We start from the raw sequence: 27863 nt of genomic DNA, 5'->3' as shown, positions 1-27863 counted from the left end.
AGGCAGCACTCCTTGTCGTTAAAGTTCAGTGCCTCGGAGGCACCGGGACACAGCAACTTGTGAGGCCAGGTCGACGCTAGTCTGTAGAATATGATGCGAGCGTCCTAGTGGGGACCCGCGAGTGCTGCGTTCTCGGTTCTTCTCAAGGGAATCCAGCTATACATTCTTGTGGATCGTGCATCTCAAGCGCGCAAGCCACGCGGCAGCAATATCGCGGGAAAAGCAAAATGATGCATCGGCCGGGAATCGAACCCGGGCCGCCCGCGTGGCAGGCGAGCATTCTACCACTGAACCACCGATGCTCGAGCCAACGGTAACTAGACGCTGCTTCCCGAGCAGGTGTCTCAAGGGAAAGTGGGACTGCCGTCAAGCGCCGTAGCATTCTGTGGAAAAGATGCTGCAGACGCTGAATCCTGCACTGAACTGCTTAAAAATGCCGCCAGAACGCGGTCCTCTGCGTACTCTTGCGTCGCCGGCGCCCAACTCTTGCCAAAGGATGCGAAATGTGCGCGGATACGCTGTCCGAATGCGTCTGGATGTGCTCCCCTAGCCCGCCTCGAAATGCGCCTGCCAGGTACGATCACCTTCGGCCGCTGCCGACTGGCGGGAAGCCGACACAGCGCGGACGCGCGGCGCTCGCTTGTGCGGTGGTGGTGTAATGGTCAGCATAGTTGCCTTCCAAGCGGTTGATCCGGGTTCGATTCCCGGCCACCGCAGCAGGCTTTTAATTTCGCGTATGAGTACTCTTGCCACGCGCTCTTAAACTATTGTTTTCTCGCCCTCTTACTCGCTGCATACCAGCCCTTAGTGTGTCTCGACTTGTCTCGACTTTGCTCAGCTGACGCGAGAGCTGACGCTCTCAAATCGGCCTATATCAAAACGACAAGCACGAGAAACGACTGAGAGAGGTAAGGAGAGGCGAGGCGATGGACACACAGCACGCCCCCTTCATTTCACGGTGGCGTCTCCCTGACCGAATCGGGCTGTAGCTCCGAAAACAAAGGAGAAACAAAAATAGGAAGTAAAACTGCCAATAGTGCCCTGTGTTCCCATGCGCTCACCCGCCCAAGTACTGACAAGGGCCAAAGTTGTTACGCATCGGCAATCGGACATTTTCTTTCATTTTCTCTTTATCGGTTGAGAACCAGTGTATTCAAGATATTATGGCCATTGCCGAGTGAATGCTGTAGTGCTTCCCGACGAGTCGGGTTCGAATCGTCTGTCAACTTCCACGCAGGGTGATGATCTTTTGGTCATCACACTCGCCAGCTGAGATGGGCGCTGCCTTTTCGCAGTAGTAAAAGAGTAGTGGCCCGTGGGGGGATCGAACCCACGACCTTCGCGTTATTAGCACGACGCTCTAACCAACTGAGCTAACGGGCCTCGGCAGATGCAGTTGCTCAGCCCTACGCTGGAAACAGGTGGCATGAAGCCATACACCATTTCTATGTGCGTCGTGTGTCTGCTTCCCTAGTCTATATTCTGCTGACGGTCACGAAACAGTAGCTATATTGCGAGCAGGACGGGAAACGGCCGCTCGGACAGCTCAAACTTGTCACGATTCGTGTGGAAAAAATTCCGTTCCGGTACCGGGAATCGAACCCGGGCCTCCTGGGTGAAAGCCAGGTATCCTAGCCACTAGACCACACCGGATGTGGCCGTTTCATTCGACCGTTCGTACGGTCGCTTGTCGCATTTCGTGTCGAGTGCCGCGTCGGCGCCCCTCTCTCTTTGCGAGCATCTTTGCACGTACTGACTGGCAAGGCGCGCACCTCAAACGTCGCAGAGCAATGCTTTTGGCTTCATGCTCTGCTGGGAGAAGAGGAAAAGGGAAGCTGTAAGTAGCAATAACAGGAAGTAAACATTTTCCCGCTGAAGCGTTGTGGATAACAAACAAGAAATACGTTGGCGCCCTAGCAACAGCACCACCATCAGTCACAGAAAATTAAACGCCCCGGGTGAGGATCGAACTGACGACCTTAAGATTATGAGACTTACGCGCTGCCTACTGCGCTACCGAGGCACGGGTGAACCGCTTGTCCTGGAAACTGGGTAAATACCCTACCCAATATTAGATGTAGAGACACTGTACTTCCTCGATAACGTGTTCTGTTGCTACACGTGCACTGCCGGCCCAGTTGATTGCGGTGTTGCTGCAGCTGTTGGCAACGATAGGCAGCACTCCTTGTCGTTAAAGTTCAGTGCCTCGGAGGCACCGGGACACAGCAACTTGTGAGGCCAGGTCGACGCTAGTCTGTAGAATATGATGCGAGCGTCCTAGTGGGGACCCGCGAGTGCTGCGTTCTCGGTTCTTCTCAAGGGAATCCAGCTATACATTCTTGTGGATCGTGCATCTCAAGCGCGCAAGCCACGCGGCAGCAATATCGCGGGAAAAGCAAAATGATGCATCGGCCGGGAATCGAACCCGGGCCGCCCGCGTGGCAGGCGAGCATTCTACCACTGAACCACCGATGCTCGAGCCAACGGTAACTAGACGCTGCTTCCCGAGCAGGTGTCTCAAGGGAAAGTGGGACTGCCGTCAAGCGCCGTAGCATTCTGTGGAAAAGATGCTGCAGACGCTGAATCCTGCACTGAACTGCTTAAAAATGCCGCCAGAACGCGGTCCTCTGCGTACTCTTGCGTCGCCGGCGCCCAACTCTTGCCAAAGGATGCGAAATGTGCGCGGATACGCTGTCCGAATGCGTCTGGATGTGCTCCCCTAGCCCGCCTCGAAATGCGCCTGCCAGGTACGATCACCTTCGGCCGCTGCCGACTGGCGGGAAGCCGACACAGCGCGGACGCGCGGCGCTCGCTTGTGCGGTGGTGGTGTAATGGTCAGCATAGTTGCCTTCCAAGCGGTTGATCCGGGTTCGATTCCCGGCCACCGCAGCAGGCTTTTAATTTCGCGTATGAGTACTTTTGCCACGCGCTCTTAAACTATTGTTTTCTCGCCCTCTTACTCGCTGCATACCAGCCCTTAGTGTGTCTCGACTTGTCTCGACTTTGCTCAGCTGACGCGAGAGCTGACGCTCTCAAATCGGCCTATATCAAAACGACAAGCACGAGAAACGACTGAGAGAGGTAAGGAGAGGCGAGGCGATGGACACACAGCACGCCCCCTTCATTTCACGGTGGCGTCTCCCTGACCGAATCGGGCTGTAGCTCCGAAAACAAAGGAGAAACAAAAATAGGAAGTAAAACTGCCAATAGTGCCCTGTGTTCCCATGCGCTCACCCGCCCAAGTACTGACAAGGGCCAAAGTTGTTACGCATCGGCAATCGGACATTTTCTTTCATTTTCTCTTTATCGGTTGAGAACCAGTGTATTCAAGATATTATGGCCATTGCCGAGTGAATGCTGTAGTGCTTCCCGACGAGTCGGGTTCGGATCGTCTGTCAACTTCCACGCAGGGTGATGATCTTTTGGTCATCACACTCGCCAGCTGAGATGGGCGCTGCCTTTTCGCAGTAGTAAAAGAGTAGTGGCCCGTGGGGGGATCGAACCCACGACCTTCGCGTTATTAGCACGACGCTCTAACCAACTGAGCTAACGGGCCTCGGCAGATGCAGTTGCTCAGCCCTACGCTGGAAACAGGTGGCATGAAGCCATACACCATTTCTATGTGCGTCGTGTGTCTGCTTCCCTAGTCTATATTCTGCTGACGGTCACGAAACAGTAGCTATATTGCGAGCAGGACGGGAAACGGCCGCTCGGACAGCTCAAACTTGTCACGATTCGTGTGGAAAAAATTCCGTTCCGGTACCGGGAATCGAACCCGGGCCTCCTGGGTGAAAGCCAGGTATCCTAGCCACTAGACCACACCGGATGTGGCCGTTTCATTCGACCGTTCGTACGGTCGCTTGTCGCATTTCGTGTCGAGTGCCGCGTCGGCGCCCCTCTCTCTTTGCGAGCATCTTTGCACGTACTGACTGGCAAGGCGCGCACCTCAAACGTCGCAGAGCAATGCTTTTGGCTTCATGCTCTGCTGGGAGAAGAGGAAAAGGGAAGCTGTAAGTAGCAATAACAGGAAGTAAACATTTTCCCGCTGAAGCGTTGTGGATAACAAACAAGAAATACGTTGGCGCCCTAGCAACAGCACCACCATCAGTCACAGAAAATTAAACGCCCCGGGTGAGGATCGAACTGACGACCTTAAGATTATGAGACTTACGCGCTGCCTACTGCGCTACCGAGGCACGGGTGAACCGCTTGTCCTGGAAACTGGGTAAATACCCTACCCAATATTAGATGTAGAGACACTGTACTTCCTCGATAACGTGTTCTGTTGCTACACGTGCACTGCCGGCCCAGTTGATTGCGGTGTTGCTGCAGCTGTTGGCAACGATAGGCAGCACTCCTTGTCGTTAAAGTTCAGTGCCTCGGAGGCACCGGGACACAGCAACTTGTGAGGCCAGGTCGACGCTAGTCTGTAGAATATGATGCGAGCGTCCTAGTGGGGACCCGCGAGTGCTGCGTTCTCGGTTCTTCTCAAGGGAATCCAGCTATACATTCTTGTGGATCGTGCATCTCAAGCGCGCAAGCCACGCGGCAGCAATATCGCGGGAAAAGCAAAATGATGCATCGGCCGGGAATCGAACCCGGGCCGCCCGCGTGGCAGGCGAGCATTCTACCACTGAACCACCGATGCTCGAGCCAACGGTAACTAGACGCTGCTTCCCGAGCAGGTGTCTCAAGGGAAAGTGGGACTGCCGTCAAGCGCCGTAGCATTCTGTGGAAAAGATGCTGCAGACGCTGAATCCTGCACTGAACTGCTTAAAAATGCCGCCAGAACGCGGTCCTCTGCGTACTCTTGCGTCGCCGGCGCCCAACTCTTGCCAAAGGATGCGAAATGTGCGCGGATACGCTGTCCGAATGCGTCTGGATGTGCTCCCCTAGCCCGCCTCGAAATGCGCCTGCCAGGTACGATCACCTTCGGCCGCTGCCGACTGGCGGGAAGCCGACACAGCGCGGACGCGCGGCGCTCGCTTGTGCGGTGGTGGTGTAATGGTCAGCATAGTTGCCTTCCAAGCGGTTGATCCGGGTTCGATTCCCGGCCACCGCAGCAGGCTTTTAATTTCGCGTATGAGTACTTTTGCCACGCGCTCTTAAACTATTGTTTTCTCGCCCTCTTACTCGCTGCATACCAGCCCTTAGTGTGTCTCGACTTGTCTCGACTTTGCTCAGCTGACGCGAGAGCTGACGCTCTCAAATCGGCCTATATCAAAACGACAAGCACGAGAAACGACTGAGAGAGGTAAGGAGAGGCGAGGCGATGGACACACAGCACGCCCCCTTCATTTCACGGTGGCGTCTCCCTGACCGAATCGGGCTGTAGCTCCGAAAACAAAGGAGAAACAAAAATAGGAAGTAAAACTGCCAATAGTGCCCTGTGTTCCCATGCGCTCACCCGCCCAAGTACTGACAAGGGCCAAAGTTGTTACGCATCGGCAATCGGACATTTTCTTTCATTTTCTCTTTATCGGTTGAGAACCAGTGTATTCAAGATATTATGGCCATTGCCGAGTGAATGCTGTAGTGCTTCCCGACGAGTCGGGTTCGGATCGTCTGTCAACTTCCACGCAGGGTGATGATCTTTTGGTCATCACACTCGCCAGCTGAGATGGGCGCTGCCTTTTCGCAGTAGTAAAAGAGTAGTGGCCCGTGGGGGGATCGAACCCACGACCTTCGCGTTATTAGCACGACGCTCTAACCAACTGAGCTAACGGGCCTCGGCAGATGCAGTTGCTCAGCCCTACGCTGGAAACAGGTGGCATGAAGCCATACACCATTTCTATGTGCGTCGTGTGTCTGCTTCCCTAGTCTATATTCTGCTGACGGTCACGAAACAGTAGCTATATTGCGAGCAGGACGGGAAACGGCCGCTCGGACAGCTCAAACTTGTCACGATTCGTGTGGAAAAAATTCCGTTCCGGTACCGGGAATCGAACCCGGGCCTCCTGGGTGAAAGCCAGGTATCCTAGCCACTAGACCACACCGGATGTGGCCGTTTCATTCGACCGTTCGTACGGTCGCTTGTCGCATTTCGTGTCGAGTGCCGCGTCGGCGCCCCTCTCTCTTTGCGAGCATCTTTGCACGTACTGACTGGCAAGGCGCGCACCTCAAACGTCGCAGAGCAATGCTTTTGGCTTCATGCTCTGCTGGGAGAAGAGGAAAAGGGAAGCTGTAAGTAGCAATAACAGGAAGTAAACATTTTCCCGCTGAAGCGTTGTGGATAACAAACAAGAAATACGTTGGCGCCCTAGCAACAGCACCACCATCAGTCACAGAAAATTAAACGCCCCGGGTGAGGATCGAACTGACGACCTTAAGATTATGAGACTTACGCGCTGCCTACTGCGCTACCGAGGCACGGGTGAACCGCTTGTCCTGGAAACTGGGTAAATACCCTACCCAATATTAGATGTAGAGACACTGTACTTCCTCGATAACGTGTTCTGTTGCTACACGTGCACTGCCGGCCCAGTTGATTGCGGTGTTGCTGCAGCTGTTGGCAACGATAGGCAGCACTCCTTGTCGTTAAAGTTCAGTGCCTCGGAGGCACCGGGACACAGCAACTTGTGAGGCCAGGTCGACGCTAGTCTGTAGAATATGATGCGAGCGTCCTAGTGGGGACCCGCGAGTGCTGCGTTCTCGGTTCTTCTCAAGGGAATCCAGCTATACATTCTTGTGGATCGTGCATCTCAAGCGCGCAAGCCACGCGGCAGCAATATCGCGGGAAAAGCAAAATGATGCATCGGCCGGGAATCGAACCCGGGCCGCCCGCGTGGCAGGCGAGCATTCTACCACTGAACCACCGATGCTCGAGCCAACGGTAACTAGACGCTGCTTCCCGAGCAGGTGTCTCAAGGGAAAGTGGGACTGCCGTCAAGCGCCGTAGCATTCTGTGGAAAAGATGCTGCAGACGCTGAATCCTGCACTGAACTGCTTAAAAATGCCGCCAGAACGCGGTCCTCTGCGTACTCTTGCGTCGCCGGCGCCCAACTCTTGCCAAAGGATGCGAAATGTGCGCGGATACGCTGTCCGAATGCGTCTGGATGTGCTCCCCTAGCCCGCCTCGAAATGCGCCTGCCAGGTACGATCACCTTCGGCCGCTGCCGACTGGCGGGAAGCCGACACAGCGCGGACGCGCGGCGCTCGCTTGTGCGGTGGTGGTGTAATGGTCAGCATAGTTGCCTTCCAAGCGGTTGATCCGGGTTCGATTCCCGGCCACCGCAGCAGGCTTTTAATTTCGCGTATGAGTACTTTTGCCACGCGCTCTTAAACTATTGTTTTCTCGCCCTCTTACTCGCTGCATACCAGCCCTTAGTGTGTCTCGACTTGTCTCGACTTTGCTCAGCTGACGCGAGAGCTGACGCTCTCAAATCGGCCTATATCAAAACGACAAGCACGAGAAACGACTGAGAGAGGTAAGGAGAGGCGAGGCGATGGACACACAGCACGCCCCCTTCATTTCACGGTGGCGTCTCCCTGACCGAATCGGGCTGTAGCTCCGAAAACAAAGGAGAAACAAAAATAGGAAGTAAAACTGCCAATAGTGCCCTGTGTTCCCATGCGCTCACCCGCCCAAGTACTGACAAGGGCCAAAGTTGTTACGCATCGGCAATCGGACATTTTCTTTCATTTTCTCTTTATCGGTTGAGAACCAGTGTATTCAAGATATTATGGCCATTGCCGAGTGAATGCTGTAGTGCTTCCCGACGAGTCGGGTTCGGATCGTCTGTCAACTTCCACGCAGGGTGATGATCTTTTGGTCATCACACTCGCCAGCTGAGATGGGCGCTGCCTTTTCGCAGTAGTAAAAGAGTAGTGGCCCGTGGGGGGATCGAACCCACGACCTTCGCGTTATTAGCACGACGCTCTAACCAACTGAGCTAACGGGCCTCGGCAGATGCAGTTGCTCAGCCCTACGCTGGAAACAGGTGGCATGAAGCCATACACCATTTCTATGTGCGTCGTGTGTCTGCTTCCCTAGTCTATATTCTGCTGACGGTCACGAAACAGTAGCTATATTGCGAGCAGGACGGGAAACGGCCGCTCGGACAGCTCAAACTTGTCACGATTCGTGTGGAAAAAATTCCGTTCCGGTACCGGGAATCGAACCCGGGCCTCCTGGGTGAAAGCCAGGTATCCTAGCCACTAGACCACACCGGATGTGGCCGTTTCATTCGACCGTTCGTACGGTCGCTTGTCGCATTTCGTGTCGAGTGCCGCGTCGGCGCCCCTCTCTCTTTGCGAGCATCTTTGCACGTACTGACTGGCAAGGCGCGCACCTCAAACGTCGCAGAGCAATGCTTTTGGCTTCATGCTCTGCTGGGAGAAGAGGAAAAGGGAAGCTGTAAGTAGCAATAACAGGAAGTAAACATTTTCCCGCTGAAGCGTTGTGGATAACAAACAAGAAATACGTTGGCGCCCTAGCAACAGCACCACCATCAGTCACAGAAAATTAAACGACCCGGGTGAGGATCGAACTGACGACCTTAAGATTATGAGACTTACGCGCTGCCTACTGCGCTACCGAGGCACGGGTGAACCGCTTGTCCTGGAAACTGGGTAAATACCCTACCCAATATTAGATGTAGAGACACTGTACTTCCTCGATAACGTGTTCTGTTGCTACACGTGCACTGCCGGCCCAGTTGATTGCGGTGTTGCTGCAGCTGTTGGCAACGATAGGCAGCACTCCTTGTCGTTAAAGTTCAGTGCCTCGGAGGCACCGGGACACAGCAACTTGTGAGGCCAGGTCGACGCTAGTCTGTAGAATATGATGCGAGCGTCCTAGTGGGGACCCGCGAGTGCTGCGTTCTCGGTTCTTCTCAAGGGAATCCAGCTATACATTCTTGTGGATCGTGCATCTCAAGCGCGCAAGCCACGCGGCAGCAATATCGCGGGAAAAGCAAAATGATGCATCGGCCGGGAATCGAACCCGGGCCGCCCGCGTGGCAGGCGAGCATTCTACCACTGAACCACCGATGCTCGAGCCAACGGTAACTAGACGCTGCTTCCCGAGCAGGTGTCTCAAGGGAAAGTGGGACTGCCGTCAAGCGCCGTAGCATTCTGTGGAAAAGATGCTGCAGACGCTGAATCCTGCACTGAACTGCTTAAAAATGCCGCCAGAACGCGGTCCTCTGCGTACTCTTGCGTCGCCGGCGCCCAACTCTTGCCAAAGGATGCGAAATGTGCGCGGATACGCTGTCCGAATGCGTCTGGATGTGCTCCCCTAGCCCGCCTCGAAATGCGCCTGCCAGGTACGATCACCTTCGGCCGCTGCCGACTGGCGGGAAGCCGACACAGCGCGGACGCGCGGCGCTCGCTTGTGCGGTGGTGGTGTAATGGTCAGCATAGTTGCCTTCCAAGCGGTTGATCCGGGTTCGATTCCCGGCCACCGCAGCAGGCTTTTAATTTCGCGTATGAGTACTTTTGCCACGCGCTCTTAAACTATTGTTTTCTCGCCCTCTTACTCGCTGCATACCAGCCCTTAGTGTGTCTCGACTTGTCTCGACTTTGCTCAGCTGACGCGAGAGCTGACGCTCTCAAATCGGCCTATATCAAAACGACAAGCACGAGAAACGACTGAGAGAGGTAAGGAGAGGCGAGGCGATGGACACACAGCACGCCCCCTTCATTTCACGGTGGCGTCTCCCTGACCGAATCGGGCTGTAGCTCCGAAAACAAAGGAGAAACAAAAATAGGAAGTAAAACTGCCAATAGTGCCCTGTGTTCCCATGCGCTCACCCGCCCAAGTACTGACAAGGGCCAAAGTTGTTACGCATCGGCAATCGGACATTTTCTTTCATTTTCTCTTTATCGGTTGAGAACCAGTGTATTCAAGATATTATGGCCATTGCCGAGTGAATGCTGTAGTGCTTCCCGACGAGTCGGGTTCGGATCGTCTGTCAACTTCCACGCAGGGTGATGATCTTTTGGTCATCACACTCGCCAGCTGAGATGGGCGCTGCCTTTTCGCAGTAGTAAAAGAGTAGTGGCCCGTGGGGGGATCGAACCCACGACCTTCGCGTTATTAGCACGACGCTCTAACCAACTGAGCTAACGGGCCTCGGCAGATGCAGTTGCTCAGCCCTACGCTGGAAACAGGTGGCATGAAGCCATACACCATTTCTATGTGCGTCGTGTGTCTGCTTCCCTAGTCTATATTCTGCTGACGGTCACGAAACAGTAGCTATATTGCGAGCAGGACGGGAAACGGCCGCTCGGACAGCTCAAACTTGTCACGATTCGTGTGGAAAAAATTCCGTTCCGGTACCGGGAATCGAACCCGGGCCTCCTGGGTGAAAGCCAGGTATCCTAGCCACTAGACCACACCGGATGTGGCCGTTTCATTCGACCGTTCGTACGGTCGCTTGTCGCATTTCGTGTCGAGTGCCGCGTCGGCGCCCCTCTCTCTTTGCGAGCATCTTTGCACGTACTGACTGGCAAGGCGCGCACCTCAAACGTCGCAGAGCAATGCTTTTGGCTTCATGCTCTGCTGGGAGAAGAGGAAAAGGGAAGCTGTAAGTAGCAATAACAGGAAGTAAACATTTTCCCGCTGAAGCGTTGTGGATAACAAACAAGAAATACGTTGGCGCCCTAGCAACAGCACCACCATCAGTCACAGAAAATTAAACGACCCGGGTGAGGATCGAACTGACGACCTTAAGATTATGAGACTTACGCGCTGCCTACTGCGCTACCGAGGCACGGGTGAACCGCTTGTCCTGGAAACTGGGTAAATACCCTACCCAATATTAGATGTAGAGACACTGTACTTCCTCGATAACGTGTTCTGTTGCTACACGTGCACTGCCGGCCCAGTTGATTGCGGTGTTGCTGCAGCTGTTGGCAACGATAGGCAGCACTCCTTGTCGTTAAAGTTCAGTGCCTCGGAGGCACCGGGACACAGCAACTTGTGAGGCCAGGTCGACGCTAGTCTGTAGAATATGATGCGAGCGTCCTAGTGGGGACCCGCGAGTGCTGCGTTCTCGGTTCTTCTCAAGGGAATCCAGCTATACATTCTTGTGGATCGTGCATCTCAAGCGCGCAAGCCACGCGGCAGCAATATCGCGGGAAAAGCAAAATGATGCATCGGCCGGGAATCGAACCCGGGCCGCCCGCGTGGCAGGCGAGCATTCTACCACTGAACCACCGATGCTCGAGCCAACGGTAACTAGACGCTGCTTCCCGAGCAGGTGTCTCAAGGGAAAGTGGGACTGCCGTCAAGCGCCGTAGCATTCTGTGGAAAAGATGCTGCAGACGCTGAATCCTGCACTGAACTGCTTAAAAATGCCGCCAGAACGCGGTCCTCTGCGTACTCTTGCGTCGCCGGCGCCCAACTCTTGCCAAAGGATGCGAAATGTGCGCGGATACGCTGTCCGAATGCGTCTGGATGTGCTCCCCTAGCCCGCCTCGAAATGCGCCTGCCAGGTACGATCACCTTCGGCCGCTGCCGACTGGCGGGAAGCCGACACAGCGCGGACGCGCGGCGCTCGCTTGTGCGGTGGTGGTGTAATGGTCAGCATAGTTGCCTTCCAAGCGGTTGATCCGGGTTCGATTCCCGGCCACCGCAGCAGGCTTTTAATTTCGCGTATGAGTACTTTTGCCACGCGCTCTTAAACTATTGTTTTCTCGCCCTCTTACTCGCTGCATACCAGCCCTTAGTGTGTCTCGACTTGTCTCGACTTTGCTCAGCTGACGCGAGAGCTGACGCTCTCAAATCGGCCTATATCAAAACGACAAGCACGAGAAACGACTGAGAGAGGTAAGGAGAGGCGAGGCGATGGACACACAGCACGCCCCCTTCATTTCACGGTGGCGTCTCCCTGACCGAATCGGGCTGTAGCTCCGAAAACAAAGGAGAAACAAAAATAGGAAGTAAAACTGCCAATAGTGCCCTGTGTTCCCATGCGCTCACCCGCCCAAGTACTGACAAGGGCCAAAGTTGTTACGCATCGGCAATCGGACATTTTCTTTCATTTTCTCTTTATCGGTTGAGAACCAGTGTATTCAAGATATTATGGCCATTGCCGAGTGAATGCTGTAGTGCTTCCCGACGAGTCGGGTTCGGATCGTCTGTCAACTTCCACGCAGGGTGATGATCTTTTGGTCATCACACTCGCCAGCTGAGATGGGCGCTGCCTTTTCGCAGTAGTAAAAGAGTAGTGGCCCGTGGGGGGATCGAACCCACGACCTTCGCGTTATTAGCACGACGCTCTAACCAACTGAGCTAACGGGCCTCGGCAGATGCAGTTGCTCAGCCCTACGCTGGAAACAGGTGGCATGAAGCCATACACCATTTCTATGTGCGTCGTGTGTCTGCTTCCCTAGTCTATATTCTGCTGACGGTCACGAAACAGTAGCTATATTGCGAGCAGGACGGGAAACGGCCGCTCGGACAGCTCAAACTTGTCACGATTCGTGTGGAAAAAATTCCGTTCCGGTACCGGGAATCGAACCCGGGCCTCCTGGGTGAAAGCCAGGTATCCTAGCCACTAGACCACACCGGATGTGGCCGTTTCATTCGACCGTTCGTACGGTCGCTTGTCGCATTTCGTGTCGAGTGCCGCGTCGGCGCCCCTCTCTCTTTGCGAGCATCTTTGCACGTACTGACTGGCAAGGCGCGCACCTCAAACGTCGCAGAGCAATGCTTTTGGCTTCATGCTCTGCTGGGAGAAGAGGAAAAGGGAAGCTGTAAGTAGCAATAACAGGAAGTAAACATTTTCCCGCTGAAGCGTTGTGGATAACAAACAAGAAATACGTTGGCGCCCTAGCAACAGCACCACCATCAGTCACAGAAAATTAAACGCCCCGGGTGAGGATCGAACTGACGACCTTAAGATTATGAGACTTACGCGCTGCCTACTGCGCTACCGAGGCACGGGTGAACCGCTTGTCCTGGAAACTGGGTAAATACCCTACCCAATATTAGATGTAGAGACACTGTACTTCCTCGATAACGTGTTCTGTTGCTACACGTGCACTGCCGGCCCAGTTGATTGCGGTGTTGCTGCAGCTGTTGGCAACGATAGGCAGCACTCCTTGTCGTTAAAGTTCAGTGCCTCGGAGGCACCGGGACACAGCAACTTGTGAGGCCAGGTCGACGCTAGTCTGTAGAATATGATGCGAGCGTCCTAGTGGGGACCCGCGAGTGCTGCGTTCTCGGTTCTTCTCAAGGGAATCCAGCTATACATTCTTGTGGATCGTGCATCTCAAGCGCGCAAGCCACGCGGCAGCAATATCGCGGGAAAAGCAAAATGATGCATCGGCCGGGAATCGAACCCGGGCCGCCCGCGTGGCAGGCGAGCATTCTACCACTGAACCACCGATGCTCGAGCCAACGGTAACTAGACGCTGCTTCCCGAGCAGGTGTCTCAAGGGAAAGTGGGACTGCCGTCAAGCGCCGTAGCATTCTGTGGAAAAGATGCTGCAGACGCTGAATCCTGCACTGAACTGCTTAAAAATGCCGCCAGAACGCGGTCCTCTGCGTACTCTTGCGTCGCCGGCGCCCAACTCTTGCCAAAGGATGCGAAATGTGCGCGGATACGCTGTCCGAATGCGTCTGGATGTGCTCCCCTAGCCCGCCTCGAAATGCGCCTGCCAGGTACGATCACCTTCGGCCGCTGCCGACTGGCGGGAAGCCGACACAGCGCGGACGCGCGGCGCTCGCTTGTGCGGTGGTGGTGTAATGGTCAGCATAGTTGCCTTCCAAGCGGTTGATCCGGGTTCGATTCCCGGCCACCGCAGCAGGCTTTTAATTTCGCGTATGAGTAATTTGCCACGCGCTCTTAAACTATTGTTTTCTCGCCCTCTTACTCGCTGCATACCAGCCCTTAGTGTGTCTCGACTTGTCTCGACTTTGCTCAGCTGACGCGAGAGCTGACGCTCTCAAATCGGCCTATATCAAAACGACAAGCACGAGAAACGACTGAGAGAGGTAAGGAGAGGCGAGGCGATGGACACACAGCACGCCCCCTTCATTTCACGGTGGCGTCTCCCTGACCGAATCGGGCTGTAGCTCCGAAAACAAAGGAGAAACAAAAATAGGAAGTAAAACTGCCAATAGTGCCCTGTGTTCCCATGCGCTCACCCGCCCAAGTACTGACAAGGGCCAAAGTTGTTACGCATCGGCAATCGGACATTTTCTTTCATTTTCTCTTTATCGGTTGAGAACCAGTGTATTCAAGATATTATGGCCATTGCCGAGTGAATGCTGTAGTGCTTCCCGACGAGTCGGGTTCGGATCGTCTGTCAACTTCCACGCAGGGTGATGATCTTTTGGTCATCACACTCGCCAGCTGAGATGGGCGCTGCCTTTTCGCAGTAGTAAAAGAGTAGTGGCCCGTGGGGGGATCGAACCCACGACCTTCGCGTTATTAGCACGACGCTCTAACCAACTGAGCTAACGGGCCTCGGCAGATGCAGTTGCTCAGCCCTACGCTGGAAACAGGTGGCATGAAGCCATACACCATTTCTATGTGCGTCGTGTGTCTGCTTCCCTAGTCTATATTCTGCTGACGGTCACGAAACAGTAGCTATATTGCGAGCAGGACGGGAAACGGCCGCTCGGACAGCTCAAACTTGTCACGATTCGTGTGGAAAAAATTCCGTTCCGGTACCGGGAATCGAACCCGGGCCTCCTGGGTGAAAGCCAGGTATCCTAGCCACTAGACCACGCCGGATGTGGCCGTTTCATTCGACCGTTCGTACGGTCGCTTGTCGCATTTCGTGTCGAGTGCCGCGTCGGCGCCCCTCTCTCTTTGCGAGCATCTTTGCACGTACTGACTGGCAAGGCGCGCACCTCAAACGTCGCAGAGCAATGCTTTTGGCTTCATGCTCTGCTGGGAGAAGAGGAAAAGGGAAGCTGTAAGTAGCAATAACAGGAAGTAAACATTTTCCCGCTGAAGCGTTGTGGATAACAAACAAGAAATACGTTGGCGCCCTAGCAACAGCACCACCATCAGTCACAGAAAATTAAACGCCCCGGGTGAGGATCGAACTGACGACCTTAAGATTATGAGACTTACGCGCTGCCTACTGCGCTACCGAGGCACGGGTGAACCGCTTGTCCTGGAAACTGGGTAAATACCCTACCCAATATTAGATGTAGAGACACTGTACTTCCTCGATAACGTGTTCTGTTGCTACACGTGCACTGCCGGCCCAGTTGATTGCGGTGTTGCTGCAGCTGTTGGCAACGATAGGCAGCACTCCTTGTCGTTAAAGTTCAGTGCCTCGGAGGCACCGGGACACAGCAACTTGTGAGGCCAGGTCGACGCTAGTCTGTAGAATATGATGCGAGCGTCCTAGTGGGGACCCGCGAGTGCTGCGTTCTCGGTTCTTCTCAAGGGAATCCAGCTATACATTCTTGTGGATCGTGCATCTCAAGCGCGCAAGCCACGCGGCAGCAATATCGCGGGAAAAGCAAAATGATGCATCGGCCGGGAATCTAACCCGGGCCGCCCGCGTGGCAGGCGAGCATTCTACCACTGAACCACCGATGCTCGAGCCAACGGTAACTAGACGCTGCTTCCCGAGCAGGTGTCTCAAGGGAAAGTGGGACTGCCGTCAAGCGCCGTAGCATTCTGTGGAAAAGATGCTGCAGACGCTGAATCCTGCACTGAACTGCTTAAAAATGCCGCCAGAACGCGGTCCTCTGCGTACTCTTGCGTCGCCGGCGCCCAACTCTTGCCAAAGGATGCGAAATGTGCGCGGATACGCTGTCCGAATGCGTCTGGATGTGCTCCCCTAGCCCGCCTCGAAATGCGCCTGCCAGGTACGATCACCTTCGGCCGCTGCCGACTGGCGGGAAGCCGACACAGCGCGGACGCGCGGCGCTCGCTTGTGCGGTGGTGGTGTAATGGTCAGCATAGTTGCCTTCCAAGCGGTTGATCCGGGTTCGATTCCCGGCCACCGCAGCAGGCTTTTAATTTCGCGTATGAGTACTTTTGCCACGCGCTCTTAAACTATTGTTTTCTCGCCCTCTTACTCGCTGCATACCAGCCCTTAGTGTGTCTCGACTTGTCTCGACTTTGCTCAGCTGACGCGAGAGCTGACGCTCTCAAATCGGCCTATATCAAAACGACAAGCACGAGAAACGACTGAGAGAGGTAAGGAGAGGCGAGGCGATGGACACACAGCACGCCCCCTTCATTTCACGGTGGCGTCTCCCTGACCGAATCGGGCTGTAGCTCCGAAAACAAAGGAGAAACAAAAATAGGAAGTAAAACTGCCAATAGTGCCCTGTGTTCCCATGCGCTCACCCGCCCAAGTACTGACAAGGGCCAAAGTTGTTACGCATCGGCAATCGGACATTTTCTTTCATTTTCTCTTTATCGGTTGAGAACCAGTGTATCCAAGATATTATGGCCATTGCCGAGTGAATGCTGTAGTGCTTCCCGACGAGTCGGGTTCGGATCGTCTGTCAACTTCCACGCAGGGTGATGATCTTTTGGTCATCACACTCGCCAGCTGAGATGGGCGCTGCCTTTTCGCAGTAGTAAAAGAGTAGTGGCCCGTGGGGGGATCGAACCCACGACCTTCGCGTTATTAGCACGACGCTCTAACCAACTGAGCTAACGGGCCTCGGCAGATGCAGTTGCTCAGCCCTACGCTGGAAACAGGTGGCATGAAGCCATACACCATTTCTATGTGCGTCGTGTGTCTGCTTCCCTAGTCTATATTCTGCTGACGGTCACGAAACAGTAGCTATATTGCGAGCAGGACGGGAAACGGCCGCTCGGACAGCTCAAACTTGTCACGATTCGTGTGGAAAAAATTCCGTTCCGGTACCGGGAATCGAACCCGGGCCTCCTGGATGAAAGCCAGGTATCCTAGCCACTAGACCACACCGGATGTGGCCGTTTCATTCGACCGTTCGTACGGTCGCTTGTCGCATTTCGTGTCGAGTGCCGCGTCGGCGCCCCTCTCTCTTTGCGAGCATCTTTGCACGTACTGACTGGCAAGGCGCGCACCTCAAACGTCGCAGAGCAATGCTTTTGGCTTCATGCTCTGCTGGGAGAAGAGGAAAAGGGAAGCTGTAAGTAGCAATAACAGGAAGTAAACATTTTCCCGCTGAAGCGTTGTGGATAACAAACAAGAAATACGTTGGCGCCCTAGCAACAGCACCACCATCAGTCACAGAAAATTAAACGCCCCGGGTGAGGATCGAACTGACGACCTTAAGATTATGAGACTTACGCGCTGCCTACTGCGCTACCGAGGCACGGGTGAACCGCTTGTCCTGGAAACTGGGTAAATACCCTACCCAATATTAGATGTAGAGACACTGTACTTCCTCGATAACGTGTTCTGTTGCTACACGTGCACTGCCGGCCCAGTTGATTGCGGTGTTGCTGCAGCTGTTGGCAACGATAGGCAGCACTCCTTGTCGTTAAAGTTCAGTGCCTCGGAGGCACCGGGACACAGCAACTTGTGAGGCCAGGTCGACGCTAGTCTGTAGAATATGATGCGAGCGTCCTAGTGGGGACCCGCGAGTGCTGCGTTCTCGGTTCTTCTCAAGGGAATCCAGCTATACATTCTTGTGGATCGTGCATCTCAAGCGCGCAAGCCACGCGGCAGCAATATCGCGGGAAAAGCAAAATGATGCATCGGCCGGGAATCGAACCCGGGCCGCCCGCGTGGCAGGCGAGCATTCTACCACTGAACCACCGATGCTCGAGCCAACGGTAACTAGACGCTGCTTCCCGAGCAGGTGTCTCAAGGGAAAGTGGGACTGCCGTCAAGCGCCGTAGCATTCTGTGGAAAAGATGCTGCAGACGCTGAATCCTGCACTGAACTGCTTAAAAATGCCGCCAGAACGCGGTCCTCTGCGTACTCTTGCGTCGCCGGCGCCCAACTCTTGCCAAAGGATGCGAAATGTGCGCGGATACGCTGTCCGAATGCGTCTGGATGTGCTCCCCTAGCCCGCCTCGAAATGCGCCTGCCAGGTACGATCACCTTCGGCCGCTGCCGACTGGCGGGAAGCCGACACAGCGCGGACGCGCGGCGCTCGCTTGTGCGGTGGTGGTGTAATGGTCAGCATAGTTGCCTTCCAAGCGGTTGATCCGGGTTCGATTCCCGGCCACCGCAGCAGGCTTTTAATTTCGCGTATGAGTACTTTTGCCACGCGCTCTTAAACTATTGTTTTCTCGCCCTCTTACTCGCTGCATACCAGCCCTTAGTGTGTCTCGACTTGTCTCGACTTTGCTCAGCTGACGCGAGAGCTGACGCTCTCAAATCGGCCTATATCAAAACGACAAGCACGAGAAACGACTGAGAGAGGTAAGGAGAGGCGAGGCGATGGACACACAGCACGCCCCCTTCATTTCACGGTGGCGTCTCCCTGACCGAATCGGGCTGTAGCTCCGAAAACAAAGGAGAAACAAAAATAGGAAGTAAAACTGCCAATAGTGCCCTGTGTTCCCATGCGCTCACCCGCCCAAGTAATGACAAGGGCCAAAGTTGTTACGCATCGGCAATCGGACATTTTCTTTCATTTTCTCTTTATCGGTTGAGAACCAGTGTATTCAAGATATTATGGCCATTGCCGAGTGAATGCTGTAGTGCTTCCCGACGAGTCGGGTTCGGATCGTCTGTCAATTTCCACGCAGGGTGATGATCTTTTGGTCATCACACTCGCCAGCTGAGATGGGCGCTGCCTTTTCGCAGTAGTAAAAGAGTAGTGGCCCGTGGGGGGATCGAACCCACGACCTTCGCGTTATTAGCACGACGCTCTAACCAACTGAGCTAACGGGCCTCGGCAGATGCAGTTGCTCAGCCCTACGCTGGAAACAGGTGGCATGAAGCCATACACCATTTCTATGTGCGTCGTGTGTCTGCTTCCCTAGTCTATATTCTGCTGACGGTCACGAAACAGTAGCTATATTGCGAGCAGGACGGGAAACGGCCGCTCGGACAGCTCAAACTTGTCACGATTCGTGTGGAAAAAATTCCGTTCCGGTACCGGGAATCGAACCCGGGCCTCCTGGGTGAAAGCCAGGTATCCTAGCCACTAGACCACGCCGGATGTGGCCGTTTCATTCGACCGTTCGTACGGTCGCTTGTCGCATTTCGTGTCGAGTGCCGCGTCGGCGCCCCTCTCTCTTTGCGAGCATCTTTGCACGTACTGACTGGCAAGGCGCGCACCTCAAACGTCGCAGAGCAATGCTTTTGGCTTCATGCTCTGCTGGGAGAAGAGGAAAAGGGAAGCTGTAAGTAGCAATAACAGGAAGTAAACATTTTCCCGCTGAAGCGTTGTGGATAACAAACAAGAAATACGTTGGCGCCCTAGCAACAGCACCACCATCAGTCACAGAAAATTAAACGCCCCGGGTGAGGATCGAACTGACGACCTTAAGATTATGAGACTTACGCGCTGCCTACTGCGCTACCGAGGCACGGGTGAACCGCTTGTCCTGGAAACTGGGTAAATACCCTACCCAATATTAGATGTAGAGACACTGTACTTCCTCGATAACGTGTTCTGTTGCTACACGTGCACTGCCGGCCCAGTTGATTGCGGTGTTGCTGCAGCTGTTGGCAACGATAGGCAGCACTCCTTGTCGTTAAAGTTCAGTGCCTCGGAGGCACCGGGACACAGCAACTTGTGAGGCCAGGTCGACGCTAGTCTGTAGAATATGATGCGAGCGTCCTAGTGGGGACCCGCGAGTGCTGCGTTCTCGGTTCTTCTCAAGGGAATCCAGCTATACATTCTTGTGGATCGTGCATCTCAAGCGCGCAAGCCACGCGGCAGCAATATCGCGGGAAAAGCAAAATGATGCATCGGCCGGGAATCGAACCCGGGCCGCCCGCGTGGCAGGCGAGCATTCTACCACTGAACCACCGATGCTCGAGCCAACGGTAACTAGACGCTGCTTCCCGAGCAGGTGTCTCAAGGGAAAGTGGGACTGCCGTCAAGCGCCGTAGCATTCTGTGGAAAAGATGCTGCAGACGCTGAATCCTGCACTGAACTGCTTAAAAATGCCGCCAGAACGCGGTCCTCTGCGTACTCTTGCGTCGCCGGCGCCCAACTCTTGCCAAAGGATGCGAAATGTGCGCGGATACGCTGTCCGAATGCGTCTGGATGTGCTCCCCTAGCCCGCCTCGAAATGCGCCTGCCAGGTACGATCACCTTCGGCCGCTGCCGACTGGCGGGAAGCCGACACAGCGTGGACGCGCGGCGCTCGCTTGTGCGGTGGTGGTGTAATGGTCAGCATAGTTGCCTTCCAAGCGGTTGATCCGGGTTCGATTCCCGGCCACCGCAGCAGGCTTTTAATTTCGCGTATGAGTACTTTTGCCACGCGCTCTTAAACTATTGTTTTCTCGCCCTCTTACTCGCTGCATACCAGCCCTTAGTGTGTCTCGACTTGTCTCGACTTTGCTCAGCTGACGCGAGAGCTGACGCTCTCAAATCGGCCTATATCAAAACGACAAGCACGAGAAACGACTGAGAGAGGTAAGGAGAGGCGAGGCGATGGACACACAGCACGCCCCCTTCATTTCACGGTGGCGTCTCCCTGACCGAATCGGGCTGTAGCTCCGAAAACAAAGGAGAAACAAAAATAGGAAGTAAAACTGCCAATAGTGCCCTGTGTTCCCATGCGCTCACCCGCCCAAGTACTGACAAGGGCCAAAGTTGTTACGCATCGGCAATCGGACATTTTCTTTCATTTTCTCTTTATCGGTTGAGAACCAGTGTATTCAAGATATTATGGCCATTGCCGAGTGAATGCTGTAGTGCTTCCCGACGAGTCGGGTTCGGATCGTCTGTCAACTTCCACGCAGGGTGATGATCTTTTGGTCATCACACTCGCCAGCTGAGATGGGCGCTGCCTTTTCGCAGTAGTAAAAGAGTAGTGGCCCGTGGGGGGATCGAACCCACGACCTTCGCGTTATTAGCACGACGCTCTAACCAACTGAGCTAACGGGCCTCGGCAGATGCAGTTGCTCAGCCCTACGCTGGAAACAGGTGGCATGAAGCCATACACCATTTCTATGTGCGTCGTGTGTCTGCTTCCCTAGTCTATATTCTGCTGACGGTCACGAAACAGTAGCTATATTGCGAGCAGGACGGGAAACGGCCGCTCGGACAGCTCAAACTTGTCACGATTCGTGCGGAAAAAATTCCGTTCCGGTACCGGGAATCGAACCCGGGCCTCCTGGGTGAAAGCCAGGTATCCTAGCCACTAGACCACGCCGGATGTGGCCGTTTCATTCGACCGTTCGTACGGTCGCTTGTCGCATTTCGTGTCGAGTGCCGCGTCGGCGCCCCTCTCTCTTTGCGAGCATCTTTGCACGTACTGACTGGCAAGGCGCGCACCTCAAACGTCGCAGAGCAATGCTTTTGGCTTCATGCTCTGCTGGGAGAAGAGGAAAAGGGAAGCTGTAAGTAGCAATAACAGGAAGTAAACATTTTCCCGCTGAAGCGTTGTGGATAACAAACAAGAAATACGTTGGCGCCCTAGCAACAGCACCACCATCAGTCACAGAAAATTAAACGCCCCGGGTGAGGATCGAACTGACGACCTTAAGATTATGAGACTTACGCGCTGCCTACTGCGCTACCGAGGCACGGGTGAACCGCTTGTCCTGGAAACTGGGTAAATACCCTACCCAATATTAGATGTAGAGACACTGTACTTCCTCGATAACGTGTTCTGTTGCTACACGTGCACTGCCGGCCCAGTTGATTGCGGTGTTGCTGCAGCTGTTGGCAACGATAGGCAGCACTCCTTGTCGTTAAAGTTCAGTGCCTCGGAGGCACCGGGACACAGCAACTTGTGAGGCCAGGTCGACGCTAGTCTGTAGAATATGATGCGAGCGTCCTAGTGGGGACCCGCGAGTGCTGCGTTCTCGGTTCTTCTCAAGGGAATCCAGCTATACATTCTTGTGGATCGTGCATCTCAAGCGCGCAAGCCACGCGGCAGCAATATCGCGGGAAAAGCAAAATGATGCATCGGCCGGGAATCGAACCCGGGCCGCCCGCGTGGCAGGCGAGCATTCTACCACTGAACCACCGATGCTCGAGCCAACGGTAACTAGACGCTGCTTCCCGAGCAGGTGTCTCAAGGGAAAGTGGGACTGCCGTCAAGCGCCGTAGCATTCTGTGGAAAAGATGCTGCAGACGCTGAATCCTGCACTGAACTGCTTAAAAATGCCGCCAGAACGCGGTCCTCTGCGTACTCTTGCGTCGCCGGCGCCCAACTCTTGCCAAAGGATGCGAAATGTGCGCGGATACGCTGTCCGAATGCGTCTGGATGTGCTCCCCTAGCCCGCCTCGAAATGCGCCTGCCAGGTACGATCACCTTCGGCCGCTGCCGACTGGCGGGAAGCCGACACAGCGCGGACGCGCGGCGCTCGCTTGTGCGGTGGTGGTGTAATGGTCAGCATAGTTGCCTTCCAAGCGGTTGATCCGGGTTCGATTCCCGGCCACCGCAGCAGGCTTTTAATTTCGCGTATGAGTACTTTTGCCACGCGCTCTTAAACTATTGTTTTCTCGCCCTCTTACTCGCTGCATACCAGCCCTTAGTGTGTCTCGACTTGTCTCGACTTTGCTCAGCTGACGCGAGAGCTGACGCTCTCAAATCGGCCTATATCAAAACGACAAGCACGAGAAACGACTGAGAGAGGTAAGGAGAGGCGAGGCGATGGACACACAGCACGCCCCCTTCATTTCACGGTGGCGTCTCCCTGACCGAATCGGGCTGTAGCTCCGAAAACAAAGGAGAAACAAAAATAGGAAGTAAAACTGCCAATAGTGCCCTGTGTTCCCATGCGCTCACCCGCCCAAGTACTGACAAGGGCCAAAGTTGTTACGCATCGGCAATCGGACATTTTCTTTCATTTTCTCTTTATCGGTTGAGAACCAGTGTATTCAAGATATTATGGCCATTGCCGAGTGAATGCTGTAGTGCTTCCCGACGAGTCGGGTTCGGATCGTCTGTCAATTTCCACGCAGGGTGATGATCTTTTGGTCATCACACTCGCCAGCTGAGATGGGCGCTGCCTTTTCGCAGTAGTAAAAGAGTAGTGGCCCGTGGGGGGATCGAACCCACGACCTTCGCGTTATTAGCACGACGCTCTAACCAACTGAGCTAACGGGCCTCGGCAGATGCAGTTGCTCAGCCCTACGCTGGAAACAGGTGGCATGAAGCCATACACCATTTCTATGTGCGTCGTGTGTCTGCTTCCCTAGTCTATATTCTGCTGACGGTCACGAAACAGTAGCTATATTGCGAGCAGGACGGGAAACGGCCGCTCGGACAGCTCAAACTTGTCACGATTCGTGTGGAAAAAATTCCGTTCCGGTACCGGGAATCGAACCCGGGCCTCCTGGGTGAAAGCCAGGTATCCTAGCCACTAGACCACGCCGGATGTGGCCGTTTCATTCGACCGTTCGTACGGTCGCTTGTCGCATTTCGTGTCGAGTGCCGCGTCGGCGCCCCTCTCTCTTTGCGAGCATCTTTACACGTACTGACTGGCAAGGCGCGCACCTCAAACGTCGCAGAGCAATGCTTTTGGCTTCATGCTCTGCTGGGAGAAGAGGAAAAGGGAAGCTGTAAGTAGCAATAACAGGAAGTAAACATTTTCCCGCTGAAGCGTTGTGGATAACAAACAAGAAATACGTTGGCGCCCTAGCAACAGCACCACCATCAGTCACAGAAAATTAAACGCCCCGGGTGAGGATCGAACTGACGACCTTAAGATTATGAGACTTACGCGCTGCCTACTGCGCTACCGAGGCACGGGTGAACCGCTTGTCCTGGAAACTGGGTAAATACCCTACCCAATATTAGATGTAGAGACACTGTACTTCCTCGATAACGTGTTCTGTTGCTACACGTGCACTGCCGGCCCAGTTGATTGCGGTGTTGCTGCAGCTGTTGGCAACGATAGGCAGCACTCCTTGTCGTTAAAGTTCAGTGCCTCGGAGGCACCGGGACACAGCAACTTGTGAGGCCAGGTCGACGCTAGTCTGTAGAATATGATGCGAGCGTCCTAGTGGGGACCCGCGAGTGCTGCGTTCTCGGTTCTTCTCAAGGGAATCCAGCTATACATTCTTGTGGATCGTGCATCTCAAGCGCGCAAGCCACGCGGCAGCAATATCGCGGGAAAAGCAAAATGATGCATCGGCCGGGAATCGAACCCGGGCCGCCCGCGTGGCAGGCGAGCATTCTACCACTGAACCACCGATGCTCGAGCCAACGGTAACTAGACGCTGCTTCCCGAGCAGGTGTCTCAAGGGAAAGTGGGACTGCCGTCAAGCGCCGTAGCATTCTGTGGAAAAGATGCTGCAGACGCTGAATCCTGCACTGAACTGCTTAAAAATGCCGCCAGAACGCGGTCCTCTGCGTACTCTTGCGTCGCCGGCGCCCAACTCTTGCCAAAGGATGCGAAATGTGCGCGGATACGCTGTCCGAATGCGTCTGGATGTGCTCCCCTAGCCCGCCTCGAAATGCGCCTGCCAGGTACGATCACCTTCGGCCGCTGCCGACTGGCGGGAAGCCGACACAGCGTGGACGCGCGGCGCTCGCTTGTGCGGTGGTGGTGTAATGGTCAGCATAGTTGCCTTCCAAGCGGTTGATCCGGGTTCGATTCCCGGCCACCGCAGCAGGCTTTTAATTTCGCGTATGAGTACTTTTGCCACGCGCTCTTAAACTATTGTTTTCTCGCCCTCTTACTCGCTGCATACCAGCCCTTAGTGTGTCTCGACTTGTCTCGACTTTGCTCAGCTGACGCGAGAGCTGACGCTCTCAAATCGGCCTATATCAAAACGACAAGCACGAGAAACGACTGAGAGAGGTAAGGAGAGGCGAGGCGATGGACACACAGCACGCCCCCTTCATTTCACGGTGGCGTCTCCCTGACCGAATCGGGCTGTAGCTCCGAAAACAAAGGAGAAACAAAAATAGGAAGTAAAACTGCCAATAGTGCCCTGTGTTCCCATGCGCTCACCCGCCCAAGTACTGACAAGGGCCAAAGTTGTTACGCATCGGCAATCGGACATTTTCTTTCATTTTCTCTTTATCGGTTGAGAACCAGTGTATTCAAGATATTATGGCCATTGCCGAGTGAATGCTGTAGTGCTTCCCGACGAGTCGGGTTCGGATCGTCTGTCAACTTCCACGCAGGGTGATGATCTTTTGGTCATCACACTCGCCAGCTGAGATGGGCGCTGCCTTTTCGCAGTAGTAAAAGAGTAGTGGCCCGTGGGGGGATCGAACCCACGACCTTCGCGTTATTAGCACGACGCTCTAACCAACTGAGCTAACGGGCCTCGGCAGATGCAGTTGCTCAGCCCTACGCTGGAAACAGGTGGCATGAAGCCATACACCATTTCTATGTGCGTCGTGTGTCTGCTTCCCTAGTCTATATTCTGCTGACGGTCACGAAACAGTAGCTATATTGCGAGCAGGACGGGAAACGGCCGCTCGGACAGCTCAAACTTGTCACGATTCGTGTGGAAAAAATTCCGTTCCGGTACCGGGAATCGAACCCGGGCCTCCTGGGTGAAAGCCAGGTATCCTAGCCACTAGACCACGCCGGATGTGGCCGTTTCATTCGACCGTTCGTACGGTCGCTTGTCGCATTTCGTGTCGAGTGCCGCGTCGGCGCCCCTCTCTCTTTGCGAGCATCTTTGCACGTACTGACTGGCAAGGCGCGCACCTCAAACGTCGCAGAGCAATGCTTTTGGCTTCATGCTCTGCTGGGAGAAGAGGAAAAGGGAAGCTGTAAGTAGCAATAACAGGAAGTAAACATTTTCCCGCTGAAGCGTTGTGGATAACAAACAAGAAATACGTTGGCGCCCTAGCAACAGCACCACCATCAGTCACAGAAAATTAAACGCCCCGGGTGAGGATCGAACTGACGACCTTAAGATTATGAGACTTACGCGCTGCCTACTGCGCTACCGAGGCACGGGTGAACCGCTTGTCCTGGAAACTGGGTAAATACCCTACCCAATATTAGATGTAGAGACACTGTACTTCCTCGATAACGTGTTCTGTTGCTACACGTGCACTGCCGGCCCAGTTGATTGCGGTGTTGCTGCAGCTGTTGGCAACGATAGGCAGCACTCCTTGTCGTTAAAGTTCAGTGCCTCGGAGGCACCGGGACACAGCAACTTGTGAGGCCAGGTCGACGCTAGTCTGTAGAATATGATGCGAGCGTCCTAGTGGGGACCCGCGAGTGCTGCGTTCTCGGTTCTTCTCAAGGGAATCCAGCTATACATTCTTGTGGATCGTGCATCTCAAGCGCGCAAGCCACGCGGCAGCAATATCGCGGGAAAAGCGAAATGATGCATCGGCCGGGAATCGAACCCGGGCCGCCCGCGTGGCAGGCGAGCATTCTACCACTGAACCACCGATGCTCGAGCCAACGGTAACTAGACGCTGCTTCCCGAGCAGGTGTCTCAAGGGAAAGTGGGACTGCCGTCAAGCGCCGTAGCATTCTGTGGAAAAGATGCTGCAGACGCTGAATCCTGCACTGAACTGCTTAAAAATGCCGCCAGAACGCGGTCCTCTGCGTACTCTTGCGTCGCCGGCGCCCAACTCTTGCCAAAGGATGCGAAATGTGCGCGGATACGCTGTCCGAATGCGTCTGGATGTGCTCCCCTAGCCCGCCTCGAAATGCGCCTGCCAGGTACGATCACCTTCGGCCGCTGCCGACTGGCGGGAAGCCGACACAGCGCGGACGCGCGGCGCTCGCTTGTGCGGTGGTGGTGTAATGGTCAGCATAGTTGCCTTCCAAGCGGTTGATCCGGGTTCGATTCCCGGCCACCGCAGCAGGCTTTTAATTTCGCGTATGAGTACTTTTGCCACGCGCTCTTAAACTATTGTTTTCTCGCCCTCTTACTCGCTGCATACCAGCCCTTAGTGTGTCTCGACTTGTCTCGACTTTGCTCAGCTGACGCGAGAGCTGACGCTCTCAAATCGGCCTATATCAAAACGACAAGCACGAGAAACGACTGAGAGAGGTAAGGAGAGGCGAGGCGATGGACACACAGCACGCCCCCTTCATTTCACGGTGGCGTCTCCCTGACCGAATCGGGCTGTAGCTCCGAAAACAAAGGAGAAACAAAAATAGGAAGTAAAACTGCCAATAGTGCCCTGTGTTCCCATGCGCTCACCCGCCCAAGTACTGACAAGGGCCAAAGTTGTTACGCATCGGCAATCGGACATTTTCTTTCATTTTCTCTTTATCGGTTGAGAACCAGTGTATTCAAGATATTATGGCCATTGCCGAGTGAATGCTGTAGTGCTTCCCGACGAGTCGGGTTCGGATCGTCTGTCAACTTCCACGCAGGGTGATGATCTTTTGGTCATCACACTCGCCAGCTGAGATGGGCGCTGCCTTTTCGCAGTAGTAAAAGAGTAGTGGCCCGTGGGGGGATCGAACCCACGACCTTCGCGTTATTAGCACGACGCTCTAACCAACTGAGCTAACGGGCCTCGGCAGATGCATTTGCTCAGCCCTACGCTGGAAACAGGTGGCATGAAGCCATACACCATTTCTATGTGCGTCGTGTGTCTGCTTCCCTAGTCTATATTCTGCTGACGGTCACGAAACAGTAGCTATATTGCGAGCAGGACGGGAAACGGCCGCTCGGACAGCTCAAACTTGTCACGATTCGTGTGGAAAAAATTCCGTTCCGGTACCGGGAATCGAACCCGGGCCTCCTGGGTGAAAGCCAGGTATCCTAGCCACTAGACCACGCCGGATGTGGCCGTTTCATTCGACCGTTCGTACGGTCGCTTGTCGCATTTCGTGTCGAGTGCCGCGTCGGCGCCCCTCTCTCTTTGCGAGCATCTTTGCACGTACTGACTGGCAAGGCGCGCACCTCAAACGTCGCAGAG

The 27863-nt window shown here is 54.6% G+C and overlaps 62 non-coding genes across 62 annotated transcripts; 13 read left to right on the top strand and 49 right to left on the bottom strand.

Annotated features, from left to right (window-relative positions):
* Window positions 1–231: 231 nt before the first annotated feature.
* Trnag-gcc lies at window positions 232–302 on the bottom strand. The gene has a single exon. It is a non-coding gene; the product is annotated as a tRNA-Gly (tRNA).
* A 342-nt stretch (window positions 303–644) lies between these two features.
* On the top strand, window positions 645–716 carry Trnag-ucc. Its single transcript has one exon. It is a non-coding gene; the product is annotated as a tRNA-Gly (tRNA).
* A 593-nt stretch (window positions 717–1309) lies between these two features.
* Trnai-aau lies at window positions 1310–1383 on the bottom strand. Its single transcript has one exon. It is a non-coding gene; the product is annotated as a tRNA-Ile (tRNA).
* A 198-nt stretch (window positions 1384–1581) lies between these two features.
* Window positions 1582–1653, bottom strand: Trnae-uuc. The gene has a single exon. It is a non-coding gene; the product is annotated as a tRNA-Glu (tRNA).
* A 297-nt stretch (window positions 1654–1950) lies between these two features.
* Window positions 1951–2023, bottom strand: Trnam-cau. Its single transcript has one exon. It is a non-coding gene; the product is annotated as a tRNA-Met (tRNA).
* Window positions 2024–2404: 381 nt separating this feature from the next.
* Window positions 2405–2475, bottom strand: Trnag-gcc. The gene has a single exon. It is a non-coding gene; the product is annotated as a tRNA-Gly (tRNA).
* Window positions 2476–2817: 342 nt separating this feature from the next.
* On the top strand, window positions 2818–2889 carry Trnag-ucc. Its single transcript has one exon. It is a non-coding gene; the product is annotated as a tRNA-Gly (tRNA).
* Window positions 2890–3482: 593 nt separating this feature from the next.
* Window positions 3483–3556, bottom strand: Trnai-aau. The gene has a single exon. It is a non-coding gene; the product is annotated as a tRNA-Ile (tRNA).
* A 198-nt stretch (window positions 3557–3754) lies between these two features.
* Window positions 3755–3826, bottom strand: Trnae-uuc. The gene has a single exon. It is a non-coding gene; the product is annotated as a tRNA-Glu (tRNA).
* Window positions 3827–4123: 297 nt separating this feature from the next.
* Trnam-cau lies at window positions 4124–4196 on the bottom strand. Its single transcript has one exon. It is a non-coding gene; the product is annotated as a tRNA-Met (tRNA).
* Window positions 4197–4577: 381 nt separating this feature from the next.
* Trnag-gcc lies at window positions 4578–4648 on the bottom strand. Its single transcript has one exon. It is a non-coding gene; the product is annotated as a tRNA-Gly (tRNA).
* Window positions 4649–4990: 342 nt separating this feature from the next.
* On the top strand, window positions 4991–5062 carry Trnag-ucc. Its single transcript has one exon. It is a non-coding gene; the product is annotated as a tRNA-Gly (tRNA).
* Window positions 5063–5655: 593 nt separating this feature from the next.
* Trnai-aau lies at window positions 5656–5729 on the bottom strand. Its single transcript has one exon. It is a non-coding gene; the product is annotated as a tRNA-Ile (tRNA).
* Window positions 5730–5927: 198 nt separating this feature from the next.
* Trnae-uuc lies at window positions 5928–5999 on the bottom strand. Its single transcript has one exon. It is a non-coding gene; the product is annotated as a tRNA-Glu (tRNA).
* Window positions 6000–6296: 297 nt separating this feature from the next.
* On the bottom strand, window positions 6297–6369 carry Trnam-cau. Its single transcript has one exon. It is a non-coding gene; the product is annotated as a tRNA-Met (tRNA).
* A 381-nt stretch (window positions 6370–6750) lies between these two features.
* Window positions 6751–6821, bottom strand: Trnag-gcc. Its single transcript has one exon. It is a non-coding gene; the product is annotated as a tRNA-Gly (tRNA).
* A 342-nt stretch (window positions 6822–7163) lies between these two features.
* Window positions 7164–7235, top strand: Trnag-ucc. The gene has a single exon. It is a non-coding gene; the product is annotated as a tRNA-Gly (tRNA).
* A 593-nt stretch (window positions 7236–7828) lies between these two features.
* Window positions 7829–7902, bottom strand: Trnai-aau. Its single transcript has one exon. It is a non-coding gene; the product is annotated as a tRNA-Ile (tRNA).
* A 198-nt stretch (window positions 7903–8100) lies between these two features.
* Window positions 8101–8172, bottom strand: Trnae-uuc. Its single transcript has one exon. It is a non-coding gene; the product is annotated as a tRNA-Glu (tRNA).
* A 751-nt stretch (window positions 8173–8923) lies between these two features.
* On the bottom strand, window positions 8924–8994 carry Trnag-gcc. Its single transcript has one exon. It is a non-coding gene; the product is annotated as a tRNA-Gly (tRNA).
* Window positions 8995–9336: 342 nt separating this feature from the next.
* Trnag-ucc lies at window positions 9337–9408 on the top strand. The gene has a single exon. It is a non-coding gene; the product is annotated as a tRNA-Gly (tRNA).
* A 593-nt stretch (window positions 9409–10001) lies between these two features.
* Window positions 10002–10075, bottom strand: Trnai-aau. Its single transcript has one exon. It is a non-coding gene; the product is annotated as a tRNA-Ile (tRNA).
* Window positions 10076–10273: 198 nt separating this feature from the next.
* Window positions 10274–10345, bottom strand: Trnae-uuc. Its single transcript has one exon. It is a non-coding gene; the product is annotated as a tRNA-Glu (tRNA).
* A 751-nt stretch (window positions 10346–11096) lies between these two features.
* On the bottom strand, window positions 11097–11167 carry Trnag-gcc. The gene has a single exon. It is a non-coding gene; the product is annotated as a tRNA-Gly (tRNA).
* Window positions 11168–11509: 342 nt separating this feature from the next.
* Trnag-ucc lies at window positions 11510–11581 on the top strand. Its single transcript has one exon. It is a non-coding gene; the product is annotated as a tRNA-Gly (tRNA).
* A 593-nt stretch (window positions 11582–12174) lies between these two features.
* Window positions 12175–12248, bottom strand: Trnai-aau. The gene has a single exon. It is a non-coding gene; the product is annotated as a tRNA-Ile (tRNA).
* Window positions 12249–12446: 198 nt separating this feature from the next.
* Trnae-uuc lies at window positions 12447–12518 on the bottom strand. Its single transcript has one exon. It is a non-coding gene; the product is annotated as a tRNA-Glu (tRNA).
* Window positions 12519–12815: 297 nt separating this feature from the next.
* Window positions 12816–12888, bottom strand: Trnam-cau. The gene has a single exon. It is a non-coding gene; the product is annotated as a tRNA-Met (tRNA).
* Window positions 12889–13269: 381 nt separating this feature from the next.
* On the bottom strand, window positions 13270–13340 carry Trnag-gcc. The gene has a single exon. It is a non-coding gene; the product is annotated as a tRNA-Gly (tRNA).
* A 342-nt stretch (window positions 13341–13682) lies between these two features.
* On the top strand, window positions 13683–13754 carry Trnag-ucc. The gene has a single exon. It is a non-coding gene; the product is annotated as a tRNA-Gly (tRNA).
* A 592-nt stretch (window positions 13755–14346) lies between these two features.
* Trnai-aau lies at window positions 14347–14420 on the bottom strand. Its single transcript has one exon. It is a non-coding gene; the product is annotated as a tRNA-Ile (tRNA).
* A 198-nt stretch (window positions 14421–14618) lies between these two features.
* Trnae-uuc lies at window positions 14619–14690 on the bottom strand. The gene has a single exon. It is a non-coding gene; the product is annotated as a tRNA-Glu (tRNA).
* A 297-nt stretch (window positions 14691–14987) lies between these two features.
* On the bottom strand, window positions 14988–15060 carry Trnam-cau. The gene has a single exon. It is a non-coding gene; the product is annotated as a tRNA-Met (tRNA).
* A 381-nt stretch (window positions 15061–15441) lies between these two features.
* On the bottom strand, window positions 15442–15512 carry Trnag-gcc. The gene has a single exon. It is a non-coding gene; the product is annotated as a tRNA-Gly (tRNA).
* A 342-nt stretch (window positions 15513–15854) lies between these two features.
* Trnag-ucc lies at window positions 15855–15926 on the top strand. Its single transcript has one exon. It is a non-coding gene; the product is annotated as a tRNA-Gly (tRNA).
* A 593-nt stretch (window positions 15927–16519) lies between these two features.
* On the bottom strand, window positions 16520–16593 carry Trnai-aau. Its single transcript has one exon. It is a non-coding gene; the product is annotated as a tRNA-Ile (tRNA).
* Window positions 16594–16791: 198 nt separating this feature from the next.
* Window positions 16792–16863, bottom strand: Trnae-uuc. The gene has a single exon. It is a non-coding gene; the product is annotated as a tRNA-Glu (tRNA).
* Window positions 16864–17160: 297 nt separating this feature from the next.
* On the bottom strand, window positions 17161–17233 carry Trnam-cau. The gene has a single exon. It is a non-coding gene; the product is annotated as a tRNA-Met (tRNA).
* Window positions 17234–17614: 381 nt separating this feature from the next.
* On the bottom strand, window positions 17615–17685 carry Trnag-gcc. The gene has a single exon. It is a non-coding gene; the product is annotated as a tRNA-Gly (tRNA).
* A 342-nt stretch (window positions 17686–18027) lies between these two features.
* Trnag-ucc lies at window positions 18028–18099 on the top strand. The gene has a single exon. It is a non-coding gene; the product is annotated as a tRNA-Gly (tRNA).
* Window positions 18100–18692: 593 nt separating this feature from the next.
* On the bottom strand, window positions 18693–18766 carry Trnai-aau. The gene has a single exon. It is a non-coding gene; the product is annotated as a tRNA-Ile (tRNA).
* Window positions 18767–18964: 198 nt separating this feature from the next.
* On the bottom strand, window positions 18965–19036 carry Trnae-uuc. The gene has a single exon. It is a non-coding gene; the product is annotated as a tRNA-Glu (tRNA).
* A 297-nt stretch (window positions 19037–19333) lies between these two features.
* On the bottom strand, window positions 19334–19406 carry Trnam-cau. Its single transcript has one exon. It is a non-coding gene; the product is annotated as a tRNA-Met (tRNA).
* A 381-nt stretch (window positions 19407–19787) lies between these two features.
* Window positions 19788–19858, bottom strand: Trnag-gcc. Its single transcript has one exon. It is a non-coding gene; the product is annotated as a tRNA-Gly (tRNA).
* A 342-nt stretch (window positions 19859–20200) lies between these two features.
* Window positions 20201–20272, top strand: Trnag-ucc. The gene has a single exon. It is a non-coding gene; the product is annotated as a tRNA-Gly (tRNA).
* A 593-nt stretch (window positions 20273–20865) lies between these two features.
* On the bottom strand, window positions 20866–20939 carry Trnai-aau. The gene has a single exon. It is a non-coding gene; the product is annotated as a tRNA-Ile (tRNA).
* A 198-nt stretch (window positions 20940–21137) lies between these two features.
* Window positions 21138–21209, bottom strand: Trnae-uuc. Its single transcript has one exon. It is a non-coding gene; the product is annotated as a tRNA-Glu (tRNA).
* A 297-nt stretch (window positions 21210–21506) lies between these two features.
* On the bottom strand, window positions 21507–21579 carry Trnam-cau. Its single transcript has one exon. It is a non-coding gene; the product is annotated as a tRNA-Met (tRNA).
* Window positions 21580–21960: 381 nt separating this feature from the next.
* On the bottom strand, window positions 21961–22031 carry Trnag-gcc. Its single transcript has one exon. It is a non-coding gene; the product is annotated as a tRNA-Gly (tRNA).
* Window positions 22032–22373: 342 nt separating this feature from the next.
* Trnag-ucc lies at window positions 22374–22445 on the top strand. Its single transcript has one exon. It is a non-coding gene; the product is annotated as a tRNA-Gly (tRNA).
* Window positions 22446–23038: 593 nt separating this feature from the next.
* On the bottom strand, window positions 23039–23112 carry Trnai-aau. The gene has a single exon. It is a non-coding gene; the product is annotated as a tRNA-Ile (tRNA).
* A 198-nt stretch (window positions 23113–23310) lies between these two features.
* On the bottom strand, window positions 23311–23382 carry Trnae-uuc. Its single transcript has one exon. It is a non-coding gene; the product is annotated as a tRNA-Glu (tRNA).
* A 297-nt stretch (window positions 23383–23679) lies between these two features.
* Trnam-cau lies at window positions 23680–23752 on the bottom strand. The gene has a single exon. It is a non-coding gene; the product is annotated as a tRNA-Met (tRNA).
* A 381-nt stretch (window positions 23753–24133) lies between these two features.
* Window positions 24134–24204, bottom strand: Trnag-gcc. Its single transcript has one exon. It is a non-coding gene; the product is annotated as a tRNA-Gly (tRNA).
* Window positions 24205–24546: 342 nt separating this feature from the next.
* Window positions 24547–24618, top strand: Trnag-ucc. Its single transcript has one exon. It is a non-coding gene; the product is annotated as a tRNA-Gly (tRNA).
* Window positions 24619–25211: 593 nt separating this feature from the next.
* Window positions 25212–25285, bottom strand: Trnai-aau. Its single transcript has one exon. It is a non-coding gene; the product is annotated as a tRNA-Ile (tRNA).
* Window positions 25286–25483: 198 nt separating this feature from the next.
* Window positions 25484–25555, bottom strand: Trnae-uuc. Its single transcript has one exon. It is a non-coding gene; the product is annotated as a tRNA-Glu (tRNA).
* Window positions 25556–25852: 297 nt separating this feature from the next.
* Window positions 25853–25925, bottom strand: Trnam-cau. The gene has a single exon. It is a non-coding gene; the product is annotated as a tRNA-Met (tRNA).
* Window positions 25926–26306: 381 nt separating this feature from the next.
* On the bottom strand, window positions 26307–26377 carry Trnag-gcc. The gene has a single exon. It is a non-coding gene; the product is annotated as a tRNA-Gly (tRNA).
* Window positions 26378–26719: 342 nt separating this feature from the next.
* Trnag-ucc lies at window positions 26720–26791 on the top strand. The gene has a single exon. It is a non-coding gene; the product is annotated as a tRNA-Gly (tRNA).
* A 593-nt stretch (window positions 26792–27384) lies between these two features.
* Trnai-aau lies at window positions 27385–27458 on the bottom strand. Its single transcript has one exon. It is a non-coding gene; the product is annotated as a tRNA-Ile (tRNA).
* Window positions 27459–27656: 198 nt separating this feature from the next.
* On the bottom strand, window positions 27657–27728 carry Trnae-uuc. The gene has a single exon. It is a non-coding gene; the product is annotated as a tRNA-Glu (tRNA).
* Window positions 27729–27863: the final 135 nt, after the last annotated feature.

Source organism: Schistocerca americana, unplaced genomic scaffold (genome assembly GCF_021461395.2).
Source record: "Schistocerca americana isolate TAMUIC-IGC-003095 unplaced genomic scaffold, iqSchAmer2.1 HiC_scaffold_499, whole genome shotgun sequence".
Taxonomy (NCBI): domain Eukaryota; kingdom Metazoa; phylum Arthropoda; class Insecta; order Orthoptera; family Acrididae; genus Schistocerca; species Schistocerca americana.
This window is presented reverse-complemented; position numbering and strand designations above follow the sequence as displayed.